At 36.9% G+C, this 17,560-nt stretch overlaps 1 protein-coding gene across 2 annotated transcripts in view; it reads right to left on the bottom strand.

The window, feature by feature from the left end:
- tenm3 (teneurin transmembrane protein 3) overlaps nt 1–17,560 on the bottom strand; it is a 176,258-nt gene that overhangs the window by 148,243 nt on the left and 10,455 nt on the right. For both annotated transcript variants that reach the window (XM_077604192.1, XM_077604193.1), the window contains exon 2: nt 13,839–13,983. The gene's annotated coding sequence lies outside the window, so the exon portion shown is untranslated. The remainder of the gene's footprint in view (nt 1–13,838; nt 13,984–17,560) is intronic.

The following is a 17,560-nucleotide window of genomic DNA, read 5'->3' as shown; positions in this document are numbered from 1 at the left end:
GTACCCGGAGAAAGTCAAGCCTGGAGAAAACACGCAATCTCCACACATCGAAGACCCACCCGAGATCGAACCCACGACCGCGGAACTGCGAGGCCTGACGCGATAACCACTTACGGGAGACAAGCTGACCGGCCAATCACTAAGCAGGAGGAGAAAAAGGACAACCAATCAACGCTAAAGGCAATTTACCTTCTAATTAGCTTACGCCACATGTTTTTTACGATGTCTAAGGAAAGCAGAGTACCCGGAGAAAGTGAACACGCAAACTCAACACAGCAAAGACCCACCCGAGATCGAACCCACGACCCTGGAACTGCGAGCCCAACGTGCTTAACCGCCAAAACTTCCAACTCAAAAACAAAGGGACACATTTGGCAACGAGCAAAGCTAAGGGAAGCGCGGCTAACGCGTCGGCGGCCGAGACGGAGCGGGAGGCTTGTAAATGTTGAATGAGAGAAGTACTATACACGGCACCCCGACTCACCGGAGCTGCCCCGCCACTTGTGAGGGCAAGTGCTTCACACACTCTCGTACGCACAAATTAACACACACACACACACACACACACACACACACACACACACAGAAAAACTGCTGTACCGTACCGCGCTTACTTGCTTGCTTGCTTTTCCTCCGTTCAAATATGAAATATGATGCTCGAGATCAGGAATATATTGTTATTTTTCCTTTTTTTATTGATTCTAGAGCTGAATTTCATGTTCGTAGCTATTACGCTCCACTCTAGTGTGTGTGTGTGTGTGAGAGAGATTATTTTATTAATCTATTCTCAGATGGCAAATATGTGGAAATTCATGTCAGAGATAATATTTTTTTTCTTCTCTTGTTGAAGATGATGATAGCGTATGAACGTTTGCTTAACATCCCATAAGATCAAGCTTTAATCGACTGTCACGTTGAGCAAAGAGTTGGTTTTAGAGTGACGTTCAATGGGAGAGATTTGCTCTGTTATTTTTTTTTTTGGGGGGGGGCGTTATTTCAGAACGGAGCATTGCAGAAGTGAAATATTAACGTTTAAACATCTGGTTTGAAAAGTGGTTTTGGCGTAGCTGTCCAATAAATTGCATTTAAATGTTGAGAATTGCAGAAATGGCAAGAAATAAAGGATGTCAACCTACATTTTTTGTTTTCTTTTGCAATGAAAAATGTGTTGTTGGTTTTTACAGTCCAGATTTGGTCTATTTTGGGGGAATCATTTCATAAGACAGCATTGCAGAACAGAAATATTAAATTTAACCGTATTAGATTAGATTAGATTCAATTTTATTCATGGTTTTAAATGGTAGGCGTCCAATAAATGACATTTTAAGGTCGGGAAAAACAGGTATGTTAAGAAATAAAGTATGTCACACCACATTTTTTGTTTTCTTCTGCAATGAAAAACATCTTGTTTTTTACAGTCTAGATTTGGTCTATTTTTTGGGAATCATTTCATAAGGCAGCATTGCAGAACAGAAATATTAAACTTAAACCGTATTAGATTAGATTAGATTGTATTCATGGTTTTAAATGGTAGCCGTCCAATAAATCGCATTTTAAGGTCGGGAAATGGAGGTATGGCATGAAAAATAAAGTATGTCACACTACATTTTTTCTTTTCTTTTGCAATAAAAAATGTTTTTTTAGAGTGAGGTTCAACCATCCACATCTTGGTCTATTTATGCAAAGCAGAGATATTAAACAGAATTATGAAACTTAAACTGTATTAGATTAGGTTAGATTAAACTTAATTTTTGGTTTGAAAAGGTAGCTGTCCAATAAATCACATTTTAAGGTCGGAAAATGCAGGTATGATAAGAAATAAAGTATGTCACATACTTTTCTTTTGCAATAAAAAAATGTTGTTGTTTTTTAGAGCCAGGTTCAACCGTGTAGATTTTGGTCTAGTTTTGCAAAACACAAATATTAAACAGAAATATTCAATTTAAACTGTATTAGATTAGATTAGATTGAACTTTATTCATGGTTTGAAAGGGTAGCCGTCCAAGAAATTGCATTTTAAGGTCGAGAAATGTAGGTATGGTAAGAAATAAAGTATGTGACATTACATTTTTTCTTTTCTTTTGCAATGAAAAATGTTTTTTTTTAGAGCAAGGTTCAACCGTCTACATTTTGGTCTAGTTTTGCAAAAAAAAAATATTAAACAGAAATATTCAACTTAAACTGTATTCGATTAGATTAAACTTTATTCATGGTTTTAAATGGTGGCCGTCCAAGAAATCGTATTTTAAGGTCGGGAAATGCACGTATGTTAAGAAATAAAGTATGGCACACTACATTTTTTCTTTTCTTTTGCAATTATAAAATGTTGTTGTTTTTAGAGCGAGGTTCAACCGTCTAGATTTTGGTCTAGTTTTGCAAAACGGAAATATTAAACAGAATTATGAAACTTAAACTGTATTCGATTAGGTTAGATTAAACTTTATTCATGGTTTGAAAAGGTACCTGTCCAATAAATGACATTTTAAGGTTGGAAAATGCAGGTATGGTAAGAAATAAACTATGTCACACAACATTTTTTCTTTTCTTTTGCAATGAAAAACATTTTTTTAGCAAAGTTCAACTGTCTAGATTTTAGTCTATTTTTGCAGAACAGAAATATTCAACTTAAACCATCTGGGTTGAAACGTAGCCGTCCAATAAATCACCTTTAAATGTCGGGAAATAAAGTTAAAGCAAGAAATAAAATACGCCACGCTACATTTTTATTTATTTTTCAATATAAAAAATTTTTTAGACCTGCGTTCAACCGTCTCGATTTCGTCATTTCATAACGCAGCATTGCTGAAGTGAAATATTAAACTTAAACCGTATGCTTTGAAATGTAGCTGCCCAATAAATCGCCTGCAAAGAAATAAAGAATGTCAAACTAAATTCTTTGATTTCTTCTCCAATAAAAAAACATTTTTCCCCTCAAAATTCCTTTGTAGAATCCTTCTATTCTGACCTTCTTCCCGCATTTTACCCACACAAATTCATACTTGACATCACTCATATGTCCACAATTGACTTTTATTATGCATTTCAACTCCTATTAAAAAAATAGTTTAGTTTATCACGGTGTCTTCAATGAAATATGTATGAATTTTCTAAAAATAGCCCCTGCATCTGTATATCGCAAATGAGTTTTATTCGGGTTAAACGGACCCGCGCGTTCAATCACCCGAGTCAAGTTTAGTAAATAAGTAAACACGGTGAATCTATTTGCAAAATAATTACGGAGACGGGCGTCCATTGCTATTTTCTTTCAGCGCAGCAGCAGCGGAGGAGGAGTAGTACGCCGCTTTTTTTTCTTCCCGTGCTTGAGCAGGTAAAATATTTATGAGGGTTTTAACCTCTGCTTGACCCCACGGCGGAACGACGTCGGGCTTTTCAGAACCTTTGCAAGAAAGGAGCGTGAAATTGAGCGAGCTACGGACAAGAACGCAATGGAAACACACTGAAATTCCGCCTTAAATTATGAATGGTAATGACATATAATCAGGTTTTGCTAATTGGATTAAACACGATCATGCACAAAAAATGAGACTTTTTATGGGTTTTTTTTGCAGCTTGCCTGCCTGCCTGCACACGGGTAATGCTATTTTTTACCAAAATGATGGTGACATTTTTGTCTAAAAAGCATGAAATATGATTGACTGTCACAAAAATAGAACTTAATACTGAAGCTATAGATGCTATATTGCAAGGGTGTCAGACTCGGGTTGGTTCGCGGGCCGCTTTAACGTCAACTTGATTTCATGTGGGCCGGACCATTTTAGATAGAATATTTAGATTATTTTTAAATGGATTAAAAGAACTGGATTAAAAGCCCTGAATATTCCGTTTTTTATAGATCTAAAACTATGTTTATTTGAGTTTCTTTTTAATATATTTTTAGATTTTACAAAATGATTTTTGAACTAAAAACACAGAAAAAATGGATTAAAAAATGACAATGATTGATTTAAAAGGGGGAAAATCAGGAAATGTAATATACATCTAAAACAGAAAGTCAGCACTCATGATTGACTTTCCCTGGCCACACAAAATGATGCGGCGGGCCAGATATGGCCCCCGGGCCGCCACTTTGACACATGTGCTTTAGCGTGTGCGAGAGAAGATTATGTTTAGTAATGTTTATTTACTTTTGAATGTGCGAGTCCTGGGTATGTAACATTCAGTACGCTACCTTCGGCCGCCATTACCGTTACCATTATTAGTAGAGTGTCTATGACGGTCATAGCAAGGAATTTATGTTATTGATATTTCATTGTTTACCCTGTTGAATAGTTGAGAAGGACTTCTCCAAGTTGTAAAAAGAAAAGATAAAACAAGTTATGACCCTATATTGAACGAGTGTAATTGTACATTATGTTTTGGGTTCTAACATGTTACTCATCTCTACTCTTCATTGTAATTTGATCCTAAAACAGAACGTCAGCACTCATGATTGACTTTCCCGGGCCACACAAAATGACGCGGCGGGCCAGATTTGGCCCCCGGGCTGCCACTTTGACACATGCTATATTGTAATGATAACTAATGATGATGATGAACTTGAATATGATACAAAGTTGTTTCTAAAGTGAAGCTATTAAGGGGGGGAAGAAATATGTTTTTGAAAGGCAAAATGCTTATTCATAATTTACAGCTGAGGTCAGTAAGAGTTGCTCTCTGTCACTCCACAAGCAAACTTGAACTTTTGAACTCCACAAAAGTCAGGCCAATAAAAGTGCAGCACACTTGTTTCTATCTGGAAACAACTGTCAAGTGTGTGTTAGTGTGTGTGTGTGTGTGTGTGTGTGTGTTTGTTTGTGGAAGGAATAAAATAAAATCACCTGAAATTTGACATCCTTTGTGAAAGTGTGTGTAGATTGAAGTGTTTTTTTAACAAAATATTATTTCACATATTACATTGTAACCATATTTGAATGATATATTATATCATTATGTCCAAAGTAGCCTATCTCATGCAAAAAGCACACCTAAAAAGTGTTGATGCAAAAAAGTCAATAATCAATAAATATAATACATAATGATTGTTTTTTTTTTTAAATAAAAAGTGTATTTGAAATGATCATAAAAGGTATAATTTGACAGGTATGGGTTCCTGTTCATGTGAGTCAAGTTTTGCCTATTTGTTCAGTGTGCGTCTCCCCAGTTTAGCTTTTATTTTGTTTATTTTATGCGAGTTTTGATTATTTGCAAATTGTTAATTTGTACTTTTCATTAAAATCCTAATTTGTGCACAGCGTTTTTCTACTTTCCGCTCCTGGGTTCAACTTCACGTCTATTCTTGACATTGCCGTGTAGTGCAGCTAGCAAAAAAATGCTAACATAGCTTTGAATAATTGATTCCTGAATCCATCTTTTGAGGTTTAGTTCAGTATTACCTGGGTGCACTATAAAACCCATATGATCCTTATGAATCATTTTCATCGGTAAATATCCATTAAAGAGAGCCTAATTAGAAAAAAATAAATGGAGGCATCTCACTATTATGTTTGAAAACACACCCTTTCACGGGACCGCCATTACACTATAAAGACAGATCAAGTGTTACGGGAAAAAAGCGGTGACAATGTGAATGAATAAACAAGTATATGAAAAAAAAAAAAAGAGTATTTGATGGCTTAAAAAATAAATAAAAAAAATGGACACCTCTCAAGCTCAGCTCCATAGAGAGTACAGCAAAAGAGTGGGTGTGTGTGTGGGTATGTTATGCCCTGACCTAGGGACCGAATGACAGCATATGTGTGTGTATGCATAAGAATGAACGGCTTAGAAATCATGTGTGCGCGAGTGTGTGTGTGTGTGTGAGAGTGTGTGTGTGTGTGTGTGTGTGTGTGTGTGTGTGAGAGAGTGTGACAGAATGACAGCAAGCGGCAACGTCCCCGGCGATTTGGCTTCCATGTTCAGACGTGACAGATGCCGAGCTCGCCGAGCTCGACGTGCTCGACGTGAGCTTGTCGCTGTAAACTTCGAAGAAAAAGGTGTCCGCCCGATTTTCTTCATCGACGGAACCACCGCGCGTTGCTATTTAGGAGAACGCGGCCTTCCCCAGATGATCTGGAGTGCGCCGATGATCGTCAAGTCAAATTTGCGAGGTGCATTTAATGTTTCTAAGAGGAGCTGATCTAGAGCCAATCAAGGAGTGTGACGGCACCAAAGGGAAAAATGCTACCACGCTACCATGCTGCCAGATGCATATCAATAAGGAATGTTCTCAGACTCTTGGCGCTGCTCATTTTTTTATCTTAACATAATGGCGTGCTGCTAACCACTTTAGACAACCTTCATTTTTATTGTATATACATTTTTTTGGGTGGGTGATTTATTTGTGTGTGCACTCTATGGTGAAACTTTTAATCTCATTGTACTTGTATAATGATAATAAATGCATTCAATTCAATTCAATAACGGCCAAGGTAAACAGACTCTGGGACACGTTCTTCCCAAAAGTCATCACCGTACTCGACTCCAATTTTGCCCCTAATCTAAACCCAATGAAGTACTGTTACTGCACTTCACAGGAAATGCCACAACACTGCCAGATGCACAATAATTATATTAAATAAGGAATGTCCTCAGACTTTAACTTCAGTCTTCATCATCATCATCATCATCATCATCAATTTCAACATCATCTTCATCCTAATCCTCCTCATCAATATCAATATCATCATCCTCATCACCATCATCATCATCATCACCGTCATCATCATCATCATCATCGTCATCCTCATCAACCTCATCATCATCAACCTCATCGTCATCATCGTCACCGTCATCATCATCATTGTCATCCTCATCATCCTCATCGTCATCCTCATCATCCTCATCGTCACCATCATCGTCATCCTCATCATCGTCATCATCATCAACCTCGACATCATCGTCATCATCATCATCAACATCCTCCTCATCATCCTCATCCTCACCATCATCATCATCATCGTCATCCTCATTATCGTCATCATCATCATCATCATCATCATCATCATCATCATCATCTTCAACATCAACCTCATCAGCATCGGCATCCTCATCCTCATCATCGTCATCATCATCAACCTCAACATCATCATCATCATCATCGTCATCGTCATCATCGTCATCATCATCATCATCATCATCATCATCATCGTCATCATCATCATCATCGTAATCATCATCAACATCATCATCATCAACCTCAACATCACCCTCCTCATCCTCATCTTCATCTTCATCTTCATCCTCATCCTCATCTTCATCTTCATCCTCATCCTCATCATCAACATCAACATCAACCTCAACATCATCATCATTATCATCATCATAATGATAAATTCCATTCAATTCAATTTCTAAAGGATCCCTAGGGAATAGAGCTGTCATTTCCTTGTGTTTAGGTGTACGTAAATGTAATAACTAAGGTGGACGGACTGAGGGTCAATTTAAAAACCACAATGACGGGGACGGCAAAAAAAAGGATGTGTGTGTTTTGAAATATTTGTTTCGCACTAAAATCTTGAATGGCTGTAAAAAAAAAAAAAGCCAAGGCGGATTTAAATGGGAACGAATGACGATCAACAATTCAGAACATACTCGTGCACGACTTTTCCTCATTGAACTCAAACGTCTTGTTTACATCCTCAAACGTCAAACTGTTCACAGGAAGCGTTTCATATTTTTACTTCCTTTCGTTCATCCTCCCGAGTATCCTTTTATCATAATACACTGACATGCTATTTTTGCCATTGACTCCGTCCGGGTTGCTTTCTAGCCTCCCTCCCTCCCTCCCTCCTTTTTTTTGGTCTTTTAATTATTGATATGATGCATTCTGTCTCTCCTCATCTGGCTGAGGAGGTTTAAGAGACACGTCTCCGCTGTGGACGCCCTGACACGCACACTCACAAACACATTTTATGGCAAAGTTCAACAAAAGGTCGCGTGTGCTCCATTAATGTTGCAGTACTAAAAAAGAAAAAAATCATCGCTGCAATCCACACGCACGCCAAACAGTTTTGTACGTCTACACGCCCAGCGTGGCGGCCATTTTATTTGGAAACGTCGGAAACAATTTTTTTTTTAATATGAAATTTAACGGGACGGTGGTGGAGTGGTTAGCGAGTCCGCCTCACAGTTTTGGAGTCGGGGGTTCCATCCCAGTGTGGAGTTTGCATGTTGTCCCCGAGCTGGCGTGGGTTTTCTCCGGGTACTCCACTTTGTAGGCTAATTGTATGCTCACTGGCAACTAGTTAGTTTGGGGCTGTCCCCCGCCAGGCTCCGGCACCCCCCTTTCCGTCCAATCCCCGTCGAACAAATAAAGCCGTCTTTGGCCGCGATTCACGTCAACGGTGTGGCGGAAAGGAGAAAGTAAATAGTTTGATGCTTGTCTGCATTGTTGATTTTGTCGATAATTCAGCTCTTTCCCCGCTGCTAATTGAAAGGGCAAGGCAGGGGACCGACCGGAGCGCTAAATAGCGTGATCAATACCACGCTTGATGTGTAAATTGATCGCGCTTTCGCCGCCGTCTGAGTTATGGCAAGGGGCTTCCGGGCTTTTTTTTTTTCTTCTTCTTCACCCGCGTATCCTCCACCCAGCCGGCGAGTCAGCGTGCGAGCTTTTGCACTCGCACTTATTGAAGTGTTCAATCAGCCTAATTCATTCTCGTCGGGAGAATTGAGCGGCGGTAGGACGATTCATTTACTCTGCGTGCGCCAACCCAAACAATTCCCAGCATTCCCTTCCGTAATAATCACTGCATATGAAATTAGGAGATCCATAATACCACCACGGCTTCCCGACAAAATCCCGGCCGGCACAAAACGGCGAGTCTTTATTAGTCGTGACGGCGGACGGATATTTTGACGCGGTGTATATTTCATTAGAAATACATATTTGGAGAAGAATTATTTTAAAATATACATGCAATTAATTAGCAAATGATGTAGAATGGAAAATGGCTCTTGTATAAACAAATGGCTATTTAACTATGTTCTTTCTAGCTTGGAAAAACAAACAAAATACATTTTTTATCATTTGATAATCAGTTATACGGAATAAGCGTTTATTCGGGAGTTAGCAAATATTAAAAGTTGACTAAATTCAGGCAAATAGCTTTAACAATTTCCTCTTGATTTCCTAAGCACTACCAAAGCAAAATATCAACAAAAGGCTACAAGGCTTATTTATTCATTCATATATTGATTGATTTATTAACTTATTTATTACCTATTTATTTATGTCTAGGGTGTCTTTTTCTGTGTCTGTATTCTCACCTTCTTGCTACTGTGACAATGACATTTCCCGAATACAGGATGAATAAAGTTATCTAATCTAAGTGTTGATTCATATTTAGAAATATATGAATAGTTTTGTATGTTAAGGTTTTTATTACATTAACACTAATTCCATTTACAAATTCAGTAAAATAACTTTAACTTATCTTTTTTATCTCCATTGATTTTCTAAGCACTACAAAATAGACCAAAATATCAACCCAGAAAACCGAAAAGTGTCGATTTATACGTCGTATTTCCAAAAATATGAATGGTTTTATAGCTAACGGTTCATCACATTAATACTAATTCCATCTAGAAATTCAATCAAGTATCTTTAACCATTCTTTCAATCACAAACTGATTTCCTAAACACTACCAAAACAAATGAAAATATCAACAAGAAGTCTCAATTTATAAGTCATATTTCAAAATATATTACTAGCAGTACGTCACATTAATAATAATAATTCCATCTAAAAATTCAATCAAATAGCTCTAAACAATCTTTCAATTTCCTCTTGAGTTCCTAAGCACTACCAAATCAAAATATCAACAAAAAAGGCCTACAAGTCTCAATTTATAAGTCATATTTCAAAATATATCGCTAACGGTTCGTCAGATTAATAATACTTCCATCTAGAAATTCAATCAAATAGCTTTAAACAATCTTTTAATTTCCTCTTGCTATCCTAAGCACCACCAAATCAAAATATCAACAAAAAAGGCCTACAAGTGTCAATTTATAAGTCATATTTTAACAAATATGAATGATTTTAGAGCTAAAAGGTTCCTCACATAAATCTGAAAACCTGCTAGCTTCCCACTTAGGACAGGTTGCCAGCCATTTTCCAGAAGAAAAAAAAACACTAAAATAAACGACTATTCCCAATCAAAACATATTATAATTTCATATAATAATAATCATATAATACAACAACATTAAGAAGCTCCCTGAACGTTTCCACAACACTATCTATCTTTTTAAAACACCAAATTATAACAATAATTTTTAAAAAAAGAACCTATAATTGCCATTCAAAATTAAAAGTGTGTAATATCACCTAGCAGGAAATAAAATATCCCAGAAGGCATTTATTGTCACCATTTATAAAGATAAACCGTGTCAAAACCAATAAAAGACCACAAAAAACAAGCCCCGACAATAAAAATAAACAAATAAGACGAGCCGAGATGAGTATAAATTAAAACTGAGAAAAGTTATCTGGCAACCGGAAAGACAGCCAAAAAGTCATAAAACAACAAGTTCCACCAGGATAGCAATAAAAATAGCAGTTAAGCAGAATTTAATAAGACAGCAAAAAAAGTGGCAATGACAGCGTGCGTGTGCACTAATAAATATTCCACTGCCTTCTTTCTCTAAGATGCAGATAAAGTGTCACAATAATCATTTCTGCCGTTATCGCAATAAAACCTGAAGCAAAAAAATGACATTCCTAAATGTTCGTGTTCTTGAAAATAGCAGCAAATTGAATGCGGTCCATATTTTTTAGAGCAAGTAGAAGAAATATGAAAAGAATGTCTCCATTTTTTTCAACTCGTAGACGTCAAAAAGTGAAGAACACTTCCACTTGACAATCACAACAGACAAACTGACTATATCAGCCGTAAATGGTATAAAAAAGATAAAAAAATAAACGAACTGTGACAAAATTTGGTGACAGAAAGACAAGCTCTTTCCTGTTTGGTGATATTTGACACTATATATCAGGGATGACAAGTACTATCTAGTGTTTTCCTACAAAATATTCATATTTTGCCATACTGTACTTTAATAGGACACCAAAAACTGGACTATTTTAATCAGGATTGTGATATTTAAGAGTATACGTATATCAGGGTGTATAAATGCCAAGTATGAGCTACAAAATGTTACTATTTTTACCATACTGCACTCTGATAAGATACAAAAAATGACTTTTTAAGATCAGTAAAATTGTTCTATTTCCTACAAAATATTCTTATTTTGCCAAAATGAGACTTTTTTAAAAAAAATCAGCATTGTTGTATTTGACAGTCGATATCAAAGTGTATGGATGAAAAATTTCATCTAGTGTTTTCCTACAAAATACTCTATTTTTTTCATAATGTACTTTAATAGGACACCAAAAATAGGACTATTTTTTTAATCAGTATTGTGATATATGAAAGTTTATGTCAGAATGTATGGATGAAAAACATGATCTAGTGTTTTCCTACAAAATACTCTTATTTTTCCATACTGTACTTTAATAGGACACTAAAAAATTGACTATTTTTTTAAAAATCAGTATCGTGATATATAACAGTATACGTATATAAGGGTGTATAAATGGCAAGTGTGAGCTACAAAACCTTCCTATTTTTTCATACTGCACTCTGATAGGATACAAAAAATGACTTTTTTTCACATCAGTTTTGCGATATATGTCAGTATTGTAGTATTTTGTAGGACATAAGAAAACACAATTGTACTTGGCATCTATAAACCCTGATATAAAATGTCATATATATCACAAAACTGATTTAAAATAGTCATTTGTTTGGTCCTATCAAAGCACAGCATGGCAAAATAAATAATATTTTGTAGGAAAACACTATTGTCCTTGTCAACCATACACCCTTATTTATTCTTATTTTACCATAGAACGCACGTATTCGGACTACCGCATTTTCTTTTCTTTTGGACATCTACCAGTGGACGTCCTTCTTTCCTCAGATATTAAGGTCAGCGTCAAAGTTTTTTTTGTCTAACGCGTACCCTGCCATTGCTCACTGCCCATAATCATCCGAGCTAGGCTCCAGCACCCCCGCGGCCCCTGAGAAAGTCACTGAATAAATAATGCGTCTTCGCCGTCTCTGTGACATGGCGGACAGGTACCCCCGAGGCCGTCCGAACGCCAGTGCGCATTTTTGGAAAGAGATCCGTTGGTGGAGAAGACTTTTGACTGACGCCAATCAGCGGGCTTCTTTGCATACCCTTTAAGGACGGGGGTTTCCCGTGCTGCATCGCATCGCCTGTCTTGGACAGGTGAAATGTTTGCTACCGGGAGAGACAAGCCGACCTCCCGAGGCGGAAGCAATTACAGACGGCCGCTGTGAAATTGGCAGCCCAAAAGCGGCTTCAATGGAATAATATAAATGTTAACATCTAGCAAATAGTTCCATCTCACTCCATTCATGATTTTATCAAATGAAAATGGTCCAAAAGAACTGACCTATTCGGATCGTTGCCTCAACGCGTCTCAACTACCGTAAGTCTTGTCGTAAAAAACGATGAAGACGCAAAACCACAATCTGCAGTTAATTTCACATACTGAAGAAGGTGCGTTAAAATTTGCAAGCTTTACCCGAATAAAAGCCAACGATAGTCCTACAAAATACTGCTCTGACCATAATCCATATTTGTTCACCTTTACTTACTTTACGTTCTTATTTCATTTTTCCATATTAAAAAAAAAATCCAGGATTGGCCTTTTATATAATTTCCTGATTCATAAATAAAATTAAATAAAATTATTATTATTTTTTTAAAATGCAACTCAGTACGTTGTATTTTCCCGTGGATATTATTAAACACACAGAATCCTTATTTTTTTCATTTCATATTCTGAATCGCAGGGGGGTGCTGGAGCCTACCGCAGCCGATTTTTCAAAAATGGAGTGTGTGTGTGTGTGTGTGTGTGTGTGTGTGTGTGTGTGTGTGTGTGTGTGTGAGAGTGTGTGTGTGTGTGTGTGTGTGTGTGTGTGTGTGTGGATGTGCTCGTATGCATATTGTTATGATGTGTTTGCATGTGACAAAGCGAGCAAGGAGTGGCTTGATAAAGGTTTCAAACGGCGCCTGTCTGGTAACAGCTCCATTATGGCTTTAAAGTACTTTTAGTCTTTGTAACATTCCTTTCTCTCTCTCTCTCTTTTTTTTCTCTCTCTCTCTATCTCGCTCTCCCCACACACAATGTCTGTCTCACTCTGTGATGTCTCCAAACTTCTCTCTAGCCAATTAGTGCTCTGGCTGTTTCAGCAGAAGACAATATGTCTCCTCGAAATCCAGAGAGGAGGCTTTAAACATTCTCCAGAGATTCAGGGAGTGAGTAGGAGAGAAAGAATGATGAAGAGAGCCCGCCCACCCACACACACACACATACACACACACACACACACACATACACACACACACACACACATACACACACATACACACACATACACACACACACACACATGCACACGCGCAAAAAGGCGCACGCAAAAAGGCGCATGCATTAGATAGCGAATGTCTTCTGGGCCCTCTAGCGTTTTGCCCAAAGTACCTGATTTACTTTTAGGAAAAAAGATATATATATATATATATTTTTTTTTGGTGGCGACCAATCGCGGGTGTGTCTGTGATCGGCTGGGATGGGCTCCAGCACCCCCTCCGCGCATGTAGGATAAGCGAAAAATGAATGATTTTTGTTGTAGTTGATTTTTCTTCATTCGAATGTATTCAATAGCGACAGAGAAAACGATTTTTTTTTCTGGGACAGAGAAAATATATATATTTTTTTTAAAATATGGGTGAAATGATTTACCTGAAAAGGAGAAGTGGGTGTCATCATCCTGGTCTGGAAGTCAAACTCTGGATGGCTTTGTTCCTTTCTGTTGTACTCCCATTTTTTTTTCAGATCAACAGGAGCATCGCTTGAGTGGGAGTGGCCTTGCTGACGGACATTTTGCCTGTTAAAAACAAGGAAACACCCCTATTATAACGACTTTTGTTTGTTCAGTGCGGAGTCCTAGTAGCAAAAGTGGCTTCAGAGTGGATTTTCACATTTTTATGAACTTAAAAAAACCTATATATTTGAAAAAAAAAATTAATCGCAGAAAAAAAATGGCGATAAGTGAAGTCACGTTAATCGAAGGAAGACCGCACACTTCATCAACAATGTGTGGTATTGACAGATGCAGAATCTGAACTCATTAGAGCAAGGGTGTCAGACTCGGGTTGGCTCGCAGTGCCGCATTAATGTCAACTCGATTTCATGTGGGCCGGACCATTTTAGATACTATAATATTTAGATTTTTTTTTAATAAATGGATTAAAAGAACTGGATTAAAATCCCTGAATATTCAGTTATTTATAGATTTGAAACAATGTTTATTTTAGCTTTTTTTATATTTTTTGATTTTACAAAATGATTTTTGAACTAAAAACAGAAAAAATGGCAATTGTTGATTTAAAAGGGGGAAAATCAGGAAATTTAATATATAAATATTTAATATTCCGTTTTTAATAGATCTAAAATATATATATATATTTGAGCTTTTTTTCTTAGTAAGGGAAAATCTCTTAATCATTATGTTCCATATTAAAGTGTAAAATAGAAAATATTTTTATATATTTTTAGATTGTACAAAATGATTTTTGAACTAAAAACAAAGAAAAACATGGATGACAAAATTGCAATTATTGATTTAAAAGGGGGATAATCTGGAAATTTTATATACATCAATACACTTCATTTGAATTTGATCCTAAAACAGAAAGTCGGCACTCATCATTTACTTTCTCGGGCCGCACAAATTGATGTGGCGGGCCAGATTTGGCCCCCGGGCCGCCACTTTGACATCCGTGCTTTAGACGGTGTGTGAACAACAGGTCTACCTTATCAATCCCCTGACTTGAACCTGATGGAGCATGCTTTTTACTTAATGACCCATTTATTCTCGACCATTGACATTTATTCAAAATAAATAAAACTCGGAGAGAGAAGGCTGAGATAGTAAATTGGGATTGGGCCTGTTTTTTTTTTTTCCTTTTTAATTGGTTGATTTAAAACCCCGCCCCCATTCACTCATTTGCAGGGCGACTGATTAATTAGGGCTTGCTAGTAATGAGCCATCTGGAATAATTGGGATTGAGACATCATGCTTTGACATTTACAAGCTCAACAAGTCGAGAATCAACAAGAAAATGGAAAAAAAAAAAGCTGAATATTGAATGAAAAAAAATGGATTAATATAGAGTTAGGACATACTTATTGTTTGTCAAATGGTTAAAATTTAGGGGAATAGAAATAAACTTCACCTACTTTTTTCCCTTAATAAAAATAGTTGACCAATTTAGGTTGAGTAGCCAATTAATAAATTTTTGTGATACTTTAATTTTGGGTATTAATATTAGAACTGATTTTCAGGAACGCCTGTTAGCATTTGAATAAAAAAAGGCATTTGCCTTCCCATCACAAAAAAATGATAAGCTTGCAAGTCGTGTTCATTTAACACAAAAAAAAATCACGAAACCTTGAGGTAGAAAAAAAACTGAAAAAAAATGAAGGACAATCAAGCAAAAAGGGAACAAAATGCTACGTGTACAAGTGGAAAAAAAATGAATGGAACTGACAAAAGGCGGAAATGGTAGAAACAGAATATGCAAAAAAAAATGAAATGACTACTTTAGAATCGGCGTAAAGGTAAACGCTTATTCGGATAAATGCTGATTTGACACATTTTTTGTTCATTTTTTTGCATACATTATAGAATGTTCTGTTTCTGTTATGAACTGGAAGTGCTGAAGCACAAATTCAGATTTGAATGAAAAATAACCATACAAATAATCAAAACTGGGGCAAAGTTAACTAAATAAAAACAAAACAGCGAACAAAGAGGCAAAATGTTTTTCCCTTATTTTATACGTTTTTTTATCATTTCAAATCATGTACTGTTGGGTTCACCAATAGATACGCTTTAAGATAAATATATATATCTATCAGTGGCGGGCCGTCAGGGCCTTCTAGGCCTTCTCTGCTGGCCTAAGAAATATCTGAATCATATATTATATTTTGTCCATCAATACGTATGAAATAATTCCAAATAATAATAACAATCATTCCATTGCTTTTCCCCCTGGTTACACTGCTTCCAGATGTGTGTTTTCAAATTGAAGCATTTAACCAATCACATTTCAGCCATTATTTGTTGCCAGGGTCAGAAATCTGCCTCAAGGCCTTCACAATCACTTCTGCAGGCTCCGCTGCATTAAACAGGCGTTGTGTTGCTTTAACCAATCAGATTTCGAGTTGGCAACATCACAATGCCTTCTTGCAGGCGTAGAGATACGTCATCGCTTTCACCAACTATGATTGGCTATGATAGAGTGGACGAGCCAGCTAACAAACTGTATCTGGAGCGAGCTGCACAAGCAAATATATTGTTGTGTCGATTTAAAGCCATTTTCAAGACGGACTATGCCAAAAATACGACAGGACAGGCTCGACTTTCAGCATTAGCTTCGATGGCCATAGAAAAGAAGGAAGAAAGAAAGGAAGATGGATATTGTGTACAGTTAAAAAGGATTTTTGGTGAGTCAAATATGGCTATATTCCGAAATAATATTTCAATTGTATGAGGTTATTATTGATTATTTTTTATGTGTCGCAGCTGTAACTGCAGTCGAGGTTCTATAGCCATGAAATAGTTTTTGAGGGTTGGATCGATTCGTTGAAGGCGCTATGAGAAAATGCACGGACCGCCACTGATATATGGGTGTACGTAATTGTATATTATGGGTTTTTGTGTTGATGAAGAAGCAACAACCAATCACTATTGTGATTATTTCTCCGTGTTTCAAAAATAAATAAATACAGGGTACAACATATGTGTCTTTTTGGAGTTTTTCCTTGCAAACCAAAACCTTAAAGAAGAAGAAATCTTATTGATTGGATGTGGCTGAATGTTTCTTTGTCTAAATGTGATTTTGTTTTTGGGGGGGGTTGTTGTTAAACGCCCCCAACTGGTGCATTGCCCGCCCCCCCCCTCAGATGGGCTAGCCAGACATTAGCGTGGCAAGAAAGAATCCTCTGGGTGCGGGCATTAAAAGCATCTCATTTTCACCTGCGCACACCATCCAGCCCATAAAACAATACGTTACGGCCTTGAATAATTACCAATGTGGCAAGTTTCATAATTGAATAGCACCACTTAAGCAATCCCACTTGGGCAAGGTGTATTAAAAAAAGGACCGGTCTTAATTTGAACGTGTCAAAGAAAACAAATGAGATTGTGAAAGTCAGCTCATAAAAGTCCGCTTGCCGACTTTCTTATTTGGCTTTTCCTAAATTAACCTCGCCAGGCTGCCATTTTGGAAAATAAGAAAATTGATTTTTTTTGGGGGGCACAATGCGCATAAAGTCAAAATGCGTATTAGTCAGTTGTTGTTGATTTTTATTTTTTATTAAGACCATGTTTCAATTAGGCCAAAAGCAACTTTATTCTTCAAGGACAAATACGCATAAACAATTGATTAAAATATAGT

Source organism: Stigmatopora argus, chromosome 7 (genome assembly GCF_051989625.1).
Source record: "Stigmatopora argus isolate UIUO_Sarg chromosome 7, RoL_Sarg_1.0, whole genome shotgun sequence".
In the NCBI taxonomy this organism is placed as follows: Eukaryota; Metazoa; Chordata; class Actinopteri; order Syngnathiformes; family Syngnathidae; genus Stigmatopora; species Stigmatopora argus.
Note: the sequence above shows the minus strand (reverse complement) of the source record. Positions and strands in the feature narration are given on the sequence as shown.